This window comes from Pseudophryne corroboree, chromosome 2 (assembly GCF_028390025.1).
Source record: "Pseudophryne corroboree isolate aPseCor3 chromosome 2, aPseCor3.hap2, whole genome shotgun sequence".
Lineage (NCBI taxonomy): Eukaryota > Metazoa > Chordata > Amphibia > Anura > Myobatrachidae > Pseudophryne > Pseudophryne corroboree.
Window position 1 is genome coordinate 892,205,038 of NC_086445.1, and position 11,088 is coordinate 892,216,125.

Consider the following 11,088-nt stretch of genomic DNA (forward strand, 5'->3'; position numbering starts at 1 on the left):
TCAAAAATAAGTAAAGTTCTGTCTCCTATGCTCATCCCAGTCTTAAGTAAAATCTGTAATCTCTCTCTCTCTTTCTCTACTGGTATCTTTCCTTCACTGTTGAAGCATGCATTGATTACTCTCATTCTGAATAAAACAAAATTCTGATGCAAACTCTCTCTCAAACTATCGTCCCATCTCTCAGCTCTCATGCCCCTACAAGCTGCTTGAGAGACTTGCCCACACTCGCCTTACACTTTGTTAACTCATACAACTTATTGGACCCACTTCAGTCAAGCTTTTGTTCCCAACATTCCACTGAGACAGCACTGATTAAATTAGTGAAAAATATGGTCACTGCTAAATCCAAAAGCCACTACTCACTACTTAATATTCTAGATATCGCTGCTGCTTTTCACACTTTTGACAACTCTCTTCTCATACAAACACTACAATCCCTAGGTCTTCAGGACACAGTTCTTTCTTGGTTCTCATCCTACCTATCTAATTACTCTTTCCATGTCCACTTCTCTGAATCCACCTCCTCTTCGCTACCTCTATCAGTCGGAGTACCACAAGACTGAGTCCTTCTCTCAATTTATACCACATATCTTGGAAAACTAATCAGATCTTTCAGATTTCCATATCATCTGTATGCGGATGATACTCAAATCTACCTATCATCCCCAGATTTGTCACCATCTGTATTGGTCAGTGTCACTGAATGCCTTTCTGCCATTAACTCTTGGATCTCATCTTGCCACCTCAAACGTAATATTTCCAAAACAGAAGTAATTATATTTCCACCAACCAATGGTAGTTACCAACTTGATATCTCTTTCACTGTTAAAAACTCGACAATCAATCTTGCCACACAAGATCGCTGCCTAGGTGTCACCCTTAACTGAACTGTCCTACATTCTTCACATTCAATCTGTCTCTAAATCTTGCTACATGCATCTAAAAACATATCCAACATATGACTATGCCTTACACAAGACACTACAAAAACTCTAATCCATGATCTCATTATCTCCCGCATTGATTACTGCAATAGTCTTCTTACTGGTCTTACCAAAAATAATTTCACCACTACAATCCTTTATGAAGGCTGCTGCTGGGCTAATCTTCCTTGCTAGATGTTCATCTCATTCTTCACTTTCCCATCCTCATGACCATATCATACAGCCCACCAATTACCTTTGCAATCTGGTAGACTTTTGTGAAATAGCTAACACCTATACTTGTGTATCAATGGGGGTGATTCAACCTGATCGCTGAGCTGCTAAAATTGTTGTCCTGCGATCAGATAGTCGCAGCCCAAGGGGAATGAATATTCACCATGCAAGTGTGCATTCGCATGTGTACGCCGAGCTGCTAAAAATCCCTCAGTCAGCAGACTGTCAATCTGATCACACCTTGCTCACCAGTGAATGATTTTTCTACTGTGCGCAGTCTGTGTGGAGCCCAGGACTTACTCCTAGAGTGTAATGACAACAGGCTGATCGGGTCCGAAGGTGACATCACATACCCCCATGAAAACGGTTTGGAACGCCTGCCTTTCCCTGACACTCCCAGAAAACGATCAGTTACCACCCACAAATGGTCTCTTCCTGTCAATCATCATGCTGTCAATCATCAATGGCTGTGCGATTGGAATTTTCGCACAGGCCTGTCACTGACCGACGATGTCTGTTGTTGTTTGCTGACACACATGCGCATTGCGTGCATACTCATGCACAGTCTAATTTTGATCATCCGCTGTGCGAAAACGCACAGCAGCAATCAGGTCTGAACAATGCCTACTTCCCTATACAATGTAAACATGCAAGCAGGGCCTTCCTGCCTCTATGACTGTCTGTTAATACTAGTGATGAGCGGGTTCGTTTTCTCGGAAACCGAACCCCACCGAACTTCACCCTTTTTACTCGGGTCCGAGCCATACTCGGATTCTCCCGTATGGCTCGGGTAACCCGAGCGCGCCCAAACGTCATCATCCCACTGTCGGATTCTCGCAAGATTCGGATTCTATATAAGCAGCCGCGCGTCGCCGCCATTTTCACTCGTGCATTGCAAATGTTAGGGAGAGGACGTGGCTGGCGTCCTCTCCATTATTGTTGAATTTGATTGTGCATTATTGCTTAATTCATTGTGGGGAGGACTGGGGAGGACTGGGGAGCAGCTGTATAATATAGGAGGAGAAAAAAGCTTTTTTGGGGCCGCACTAGTCTTACATTAAGGTTGGAATGCCCTCTGAAAGACTGATTTATGACGCTAAATTGCGTTATGGATACAGCAACTTTATGCATAGGGAAAATAATCCTTTTTGCAAATATTTGTTGCTATCAGTGGTGCTCCCTAGAGTCAAGAAGAGTATCAACAAAGAAAACCCAACAAAGAAGAAAAGTTGGAAAGTAGACTCTTGTGTGGGAGCACTCAATTCAGAGGATTATATTAATCAATTCTGATAAAACATAATTTTATTAATTCATTATTAAAATATGATTGTAGGAGTAGATTGTCCGTAAAATAGTGTAGCTACGCGAAAATATAACACTATATTGTGTGCAATTCATGTGGTTTTCAATACCACAATGGAAACCGGAAATCAAATATTTGGGCTATTGGTTTTACTGAGATAACAGTAACACCTTTGTATAGTATATGACCATCATTTATTCTACAGCAGTCCTGTTCAGGATTAATTAGTCGTAGAGAATTAAATCATAGGTCATACAGAACCGAATGCCAATTGGTATTATTAGGGATCACTCTAGATCGGGCAGAAGAATATTTTGCAGTACCAGGGTGTTCCAGGGTGGTCTCCCATCCGAGTACTGACCCGGCCCTCCACTGCTTGGCTTCCAAGATCAGACGAGATCGGGCATCTCAAGCGGGGTATGTCCGCAATTTCTTAATCTGCCCGTTCAGTCAATCCCAATACCCGTATCGCCAGAGTTGTATATCAGAGGTGAACTGAATCAGTCATGTGTTCAGTATTTGAATTTATCTTATGCCCATGAAAATGGATTCGTAGCAATATTAGTCACAATGCAATAATTATACACAGGGGCATCTACTGTGCATTTAAACAAAATTACATTAAGGACAGTTAGCATATGCAAAAAATTCTATGCAGGGGCGTCCACTTGCATATCCGGGATATGATGATGATATATAATCAGGCAACAATTATAGCAAACCTGTTGCTGCATGCAATATATAGTATATGTGGCCTCTAATAATTTATACCACACACGCCACCACAGCAGAGAGTAATGCACACAGAAATAATTGAGTAACAATTTGCTGCAAGTGTGCAGCTAGTGAACCTCTTTGGGATTCCTTGTGCAATAATCTGCCGTATTTAGGAATATAATAGTTTGCTCCTAATACCTTATTTAATACCATATAAGTCCAGCACCTTTTGGAGCAGTCGGAAAATGTGTATGCACTGTGATAGTCAGATAGCTATAAAAATTAGGCTATCAATGATAGACATATAGAACATTGTATAATGCACATACACATATAGGCAGCATATAAATATTTTGAGGCAAGTTGGTAGCCTATTTGGGCTGTAGTGAGCATGCTGAGAAAAAATTGGGAAATTATAAAGTATGGTTTGTGTATTAATACGATACCAATCCCAAGGGGCTGCCTGTGGAGAACTGCCGTTTGATAGCTCCTGATGGTGACAGGATCCTGGAGGTGTAGTGAAGCCGGGTTCATATGCTGGCTTCAGTAGGTAAGGTTTGAGGTGAAGGTCGGCTATTTCCTAACGCTGGCAGTGTCCGCTGCTCCACAGCGTGTGGTAGCTGTGTGCCTCCCGGCTCTCAACGGCTAAACGCTGTTGCCCGGGTAACTGTCCTGGAGTTCCGGTTGGTGCGATCACGTGTGCGCACCACGTGATCGCATGGGAAGATGACGTACGTTTCGCAGTGTAGCTTGATCACAGAACGTAGTGTGATCAGTATGAGTTTCTTATTTAAGGACAGTGCTGGATGCTCCAATGAATATGAATATCCAATGAGCATCCAGCACTGTCCTTAAATAAGAAACTCATACTGATCAAACTACGTTCTGTGATCAAGCTACACTGCGAAACGTACGTCATCTTCCCATGCGATCACGTGGTGCGCACACATGATCGCACCAACCGGAACTCCAGGACAGTTACCCGGGCAAAAGCGTTTAGCCGTCGAGAGCCGGGAGGCACACAGCTACCACACGCTGTGGAGCAGCGGACACTGCCAGCGTTAGGAAATAGCCGACCTTCACCTCAAACCTTACCTACTGAAGCCAGCATATGAACCCGGCTTCACTACACCTCCAGGATCCTGTCACCATCAGGAGCTATCAAACGGCAGTTCTCCACAGGCAGCCCCTTGGGATTGGTATCGTATTAATACACAAACCATACTTTATAATTTCCCAATTTTTTCTCAGCATGCTCACTACAGCCCAAATAGGCTACCAACTTGCCTCAAAATATTTATATGCTGCCTATATGTGTATGTGCATTATACAATGTTCTATATGTCTATCATTGATAGCCTAATTTTTATAGCTATCTGACTATCACAGTGCATACACATTTTCCGACTGCTCCAAAAGGTGCTGGACTTATATGGTATTAAATAAGGTATTAGGAGCAAACTATTATATTCCTAAATACGGCAGATTATTGCACAAGGAATCCCAAAGAGGTTCACTAGCTGCACACTTGCAGCAAATTGTTACTCAATTATTTCTGTGTGCATTACTCTCTGCTGTGGTGGCGTGTGTGGTATAAATTATTAGAGGCCACATATACTATATATTGCATACAGCAACAGGTTTGCTATAATTGTTGCCTGATTATATATCATCATCATATCCCGGATATGCAAGTGGACGCCCCTGCATAGAATTTTTTGCATATGCTAACTGTCCTTAATGTAATTTTGTTTAAATGCACAGTAGACGCCCCTGTGTATAATTATTGCATTGTGACTAATATTGCTACGAATCCATTTTCATGGGCATAAGATAAATTCAAATACTGAACACACGACTGATTCAGTTCACCTCTGATATACAACTCTGGCGATACGGGTATTGGGATTGACTGAACGGGCAGATTAAGAAATTGCGGACATACCCCGCTGGAGATGCCCGATCTCGTCTGATCTTGGAAGCCAAGCAGTGGAGGGCCGGGTCAGTACTCGGATGGGAGACCACCCTGGAACACCCTGGTACTGCAAAATATTCTTCTGCCCGATCTAGAGTGATCCCTAATAATACCAATTGGCATTCGGTTCTGTATGACCTATGATTTAATTCTCTACGACTAATTAATCCTGAATAGGACTGCTGTAGAATAAATGATGGTCATATACTATACAAAGGTGTTACTGTTATCTCAGTAAAACCAATAGCCCAAATATTTGATTTCCGGTTTTCATTGTGGTATTGAAAACCACATGAATTGCACACAATATAGTGTTATATTTTCGCGTAGCTACACTATCTTACGGACAATCTACTCCTACAATCATATTTTAATAATGAATTAATAAAATTATGTTTTATCAGAATTGATTAATATAATCCTCTGAATTGAGTGCTCCCACACAAGAGTCTACTTTCCAACTTTTCTTCTTTGTTGGGTTTTCTTTGTTAATATAGGAGGAGTACAGTGCAGAGTTTTGCTGATCAGTGACCACCAGTTATCCGTTCTCTGCCTGAAAAAAACGCTCCATATCTGTGCTCAGTGTGCTGCATATATATCTGTGCTCACACTGCTTAATTGTGGGGCCTCGGGAGCAGCTGTATTATATAGCAGGAGTACAGTGCAGAGTTTTGCTGACAGTGACCACCAGTATACGTTGTCTTCCTGAAAAACACTCCATATCTGTGCTCAGTGTGCTGCTTTATTTTAATGTGGGGACTGGGGACCACCAGTATAATTAATATTATATAGGAGGAGTACAGTGCAGAGTTTTGCTGACAGTGACCACCATTATACGTTGTCTGCCTGAAAAACACTCCATATCTGTGCTCAGTGTGCTGCTTTATTGTGGGGACTGGGGAGTCGGGACCACCAGTATAATATTATATAGGAGGAGTACAGTGCAGAGTTTTGCTGACACAGTGACCACCAGTAAACTATATATAGCAGTACGGTATGGAAGGCCACTGCTGTACCTACCTCTGTGTCGTCATTAAGTATACTATCCATCTACATTCTATACCTGTGGTGCATTTTAGTTTTGCAGTTTGCTGACACAGTGACCACCAGTATACTATATATAGCAGTACGGTACGGAAGGCCACTGCTGTACCTACCTCTGTGTCGTCATTAAGTATACTATCCATCTACATTCTATACCTGTGGTGCATTTTAGTTGTGCGCAGTTTATATAGTAGTAGGCCATTGCTATTGATACTGGCATATAATTCCACACATTAAAATATGGAGAACAAAAATGTGGAGGTTAAAACAGGGAAAGATCAAGATCCACTTCCACCTCGTGCTGAAGCTGCTACCACTAGTCATGGCCGAGACGATGAAATGCCATCAACGTCGTCTGCCAAGGCCGATGCCCAATGTCATAGTAGAGAGCATGTAAAATCCAAAAAACTAAAGTTCAGTAAAATGACCCAAAAATCAAAATTAAAAGCGTCTGAGGAGAAGCGTAAACTTGCCAATATGCCATTTACGACACGGAGAGGCAAGGAATGGCTGAGGCCCTGGCCTATGTTCATGGCTAGTGGTTCAGCTTCATTTGAGGATGGAAGCACTTATCCTCTCGCTAAAAAAATGAAAAGACTTAAGCTGGCAAAAGCACAGCAAAGAACTGTGCATTCTTCTAAATCACAAATACCTAAGGAGAGTCCAATTGTGTCGGTTGCGATGCCTGACCTTCCCAACACTGGACGGGAAGAGTTTGCGCCTTACACCATTTGCACGCCCCCTGCAAGTGCTGGAAGGAGCACCCGCAGTCCAGTTCCTGATAGTCAAATTGAAGATGTCACTGTTGAAGTACACCAGGATGAGGATATGGGTGTTGCTGGCGCTGGGGAGGAAATTGACAAGGAGGATTCTGATGGTGAGGTGGTTTGTTTAAGTCAGGCACCCGGGGAGACACCTGTTGTCCGTGGGACAAATATGGCCATTGACATGCCTGGTCAAAATACAAAAAAAATCAGCTCTTCGGTGTGGAATTATTTAAACACAAATGCGGGCAATAGGTGTCAAGCCGTGTGTTGCCTTTGTCAAGCTGTAATAAGTAGGGGTAAGGACATTAACCACCTCGGAACATCCTCCCTTATACGTCACCTGCAGTGCATTCATCATAAGTCAGTGACAAGTTCAAAAACTTTGGGTGACAGCGGAAGCAGTCCACTGACCACTAAATCCCTTCCTCTTGTAACCAAGCTCCTGCAAACCACACCACCAACTCCCTCAGTGTCAATTTCCTCCTTACCCAGGAAAGCCAATAGTCCTGCAGGCCATGTCACTGGCAAGTCTGACGAGTCCTCTCCTGCCTGGGATTCCTCCGATGCATCCTTGAATGTAACGCCTACTGCTGCTGGCGCTGCTGTTGTAGCTGCTGGGAGTCGATCGTCATCCCAGAGGGGAAGTCGGAAGACCACTTGTACTACTTCCAGTAAGCAATTGACTGTCCAACAGTCCTTTGCGAGGAAGATGAAATATCACAGCAGTCATCCTGCTGCAAAGCAGATAACTCAGGCCTTGGCAGCCTGGGCAGTGAGAAACGTGGTTCCGGTATCCACCGTTAATTCAGAGGCAACTAGAGACTTGATTGAGGTACTGTGTCCCCGGTACCAAATACCATCTAGGTTCCATTTCTCTAGGCAGGCGATACCGAAAATGTACACAGACCTCAGAAAAAGACTCACCAGTGTCCTAAAAAATGCAGTTGTACCCAATGTCCACTTAACCACGGACATGTGGACAAGTGGAGCAGGGCAGACTCAGGACTATATGACTGTGACAGCCCACTGGGTAGATGTATTGCCTCCCGCAGCAAGAACAGCAGCGGCAGCACCAGTAGCAGCATCTTGCAAACGCCAACTCATTCCTAGGCAGGCTGCGCTTTGTATCACCGCTTTCCAGAAGAGGCACACAGCTGACAACCTCTTACGGAAACTGAGGAAGATCATCGCAGAATGGCTTACCCCAATTGGACTCTCCTGGGGAATTGTGACATCGGACAACGCCAGCAATATTGTGCGTGCATTACATGTGGGCAAATTCCAGCACGTCCCATGTTTTGCACATACATTGAATTTGGTGGTGCAGAATTATTTAAAAAACGACAGGGGCGTGCAAGAGATGCAGTCGGTGGCCCGAAGAATTGCGGGCCACTTTCGGCATTCAGCTACCGCGTACAGAAGACTGGAGCACCACCAAACAATCCTGAACCTGCCCTGCCATCATCTGAAGCAAGAGGTGGTAACGAGGTGGAATTCAACCCTCTATATGCTTCAGTGGATGGAGGAGCAGCAAAAGGCCATTCAAGCCTATACATCTGGCCACGATATAGGCAAAGGAGGGGGAATGCACCTGACTCAAGCGCAGTGGAGAATGATTTCAACGTTGTGCAAGGTTCTGCAACCCTTTGAACTTGCCACACGTGAAGTCAGTTCAGACACTGCCAGCCTGAGTCAGGCCATTCCCCTCATCAGGCTTTTGCAGAAGAAGCTGGAGACATTGAAGGAGGAGCTAAAACAGAGCGATTCCGCTAGGCATGTGGGACTTGTGGATGGAGCCCTTAATTCGCTTAACCAGGATTCACGGGTGGTCAATCTGTTGAAATCAGAGCACTACATTTTGGCCACCATGCTCGATCCTAGATTTAAAACCTACGTTGTATCTCTCTTTCCGGCAGACACAAGTCTGCAGAGGTTTAAAGACCTGCTGGTGAGAAAATTGTCAAGTCAAGCGGAACGTGACCCGTCAACATCTCCTCCTTCACATTCTCCCGCAACTGGGGGTGCGAGGAAAAGGCTAAGAATTCCGAGCCCACCCGCTGGCGGTGATGCAGGGCAGTCTGGAGCGAGTGCTGACATCTGGTCCGGACTTAAGGACCTGCCAACGATTACTGACATGTCGTCTACTGTCACTTCATATGATTCTCTCACCATTGAAAGAATGGTGGAGGATTATATGAGTGACCGCATCCAAGTAGGCACGTCAGACAGTCCGTACGTATACTGGCAGGAAAAAGAGGCAATTTGGAGGCCCTTGCACAAACTAGCTTTATTCTACCTAAGTTGCCCTCCCTCCAGTGTGTACTCCGAAAGAGTGTTTAGTGCAGCCGCTCACCTTGTCAGCAATTGGCGTACGAGGTTACTTCCAGAAAATGTGGAGAAGATGATGTTCATAAAAATGAATTATAATCAATTCCTCCGTGGAGACATTCACCAGCAGCAATTGCCTCCACAAAGTACACAGGGACCTGAGATGGTGGATTCCAGTGGGGACGAATAAATAATCTGTGAGGAGGGGGATGTACACAGTGAAAGGGGTGAGGAATCGGAGGATGATGATGAGGTGGACATCTTGCCTCTGTAGAGCCAGTTTGTGCAAGGAGAGATTGATTGCTTCTTTTTTTGGTGGGGGCCCAAACCAACCAGTCATTTCAGTCACAGTCATGTGGCAGACCCTGTCGCTGAAATGATGGGTTCGTTAAAGTGTGCATGTCCTGTTTATACAACATAAGGGTGGGTGGGAGGGCCCAAGGACAATTCCACCTTGCACCTCATTTTTCTTTCATTTTTCTTTGCATCATGTGCTGTTTGGGGACAATTTTTTTGAAGTGCCATCCTGCCTGACACTGCAGTGCCACTCCTAGATATGCCAGGTCTTTGTGTCGGCCACTTGTATCGCTTAGCTTAGTCACACAGCGACCTTGGTGCGCCTCTTTTTTTCTTTGCATCATGTGCTGTTTGGGGACAATTTTTTTGAAGTGCCATCCTGCCTGACACTGCACTGCCACTCCTAGATGGGCCAGGTGTTTGTGTCGGCCACTTGTGTCGCTTAGCTTAGTCACACAGCGACCTTGGTGCGCCTCTTTTTTTCTTTGCATCATGTGCTGTTTGGGGACTATTTTTTTGAAGTGCCATCATGCCTGACACTGCAGTGCCACTCCTAGATGGGCCAGGTGTTTGTGTTGGCCACTTGTGTCGCTTAGCTTAGCCATCCAGCGACCTCGGTGCAAATTTTAGGACTAAAAATAATATTGTGAGGTGTGAGGTGTTCAGAATAGACTGGAAATGAGTGGAAATTATGGTTATTGAGGTTAATAATACTATGGGATCAAAATGACCCCCAAATTCTATGATTTAAGCTGTTTTTTAGGGTTTTTTGAAAAAAACACCCGGATCCAAAACACACCCGAATCCGACAAAAAAATTTCGGTGAGGTTTTGCCAAAACGCGTCCGAATCCAAAACACGGCCGCGGAACCGAATCCAAACCCAAAACCCGAAAAATGTCCGGTGCACATCACTAGTTAATACCCAGTCTTGTTTTTTCACTGTTGCTTGCAATTGTTTTGTTTATGTTATCACTGTTTCCAATTTTAAAACGTAATTTGTTGCACTATATAAGAAACTGTTAATAAATAATAATAATAATAAATGAGATGAAGAAATAAGGGGGGGGGGGAGAAGCAGGAAGTGCGAGACTTTGTGCGAGTTCTCCATTTTTTTTACACAGCAATCATTTACCCAGCAAAACCAACCTGGTTTTGCATTGTAAGTGATTGCTGTGTAAAAAACAAAAACAAAAAAAAGAAAACACAGAACTTAAAGTCTCACACTTCTGGCTTCCCACAGGCTTTTACATTCCCCCCAAGGTGTTAGACATTAATTTAATGTAGTTTGAGTGGCTGTGCTTATGCAAAGTAGATTCCTTCACTGTTTAATCTGGGTGACTATATATAATTAGACATATTTCTTAGACTATGCAAGTGTGTTCGCAAGAGGATTAGTGTTAGTTAGTTATAGGTTGCATCATTCTTGGTAAATCATTTTAAAGACATATGTCATTTAATAGCAGTTTAACAGGATATAGGTGGTCATTCCGAGTTGTTCG

The 11,088-nt window shown here is 43.9% G+C and overlaps 2 pseudogenes; one reads left to right on the top strand and one right to left on the bottom strand.

The window, feature by feature from the left end:
- Positions 1–2,771: 2,771 nt before the first annotated feature.
- Positions 2,772–2,891, bottom strand: LOC135052171 (5S ribosomal RNA; annotated as a pseudogene).
- Positions 2,892–5,108: 2,217 nt separating this feature from the next.
- On the top strand, positions 5,109–5,228 carry LOC135051934 (5S ribosomal RNA; annotated as a pseudogene).
- The last annotated feature ends 5,860 nt before the right edge of the window (positions 5,229–11,088 follow it).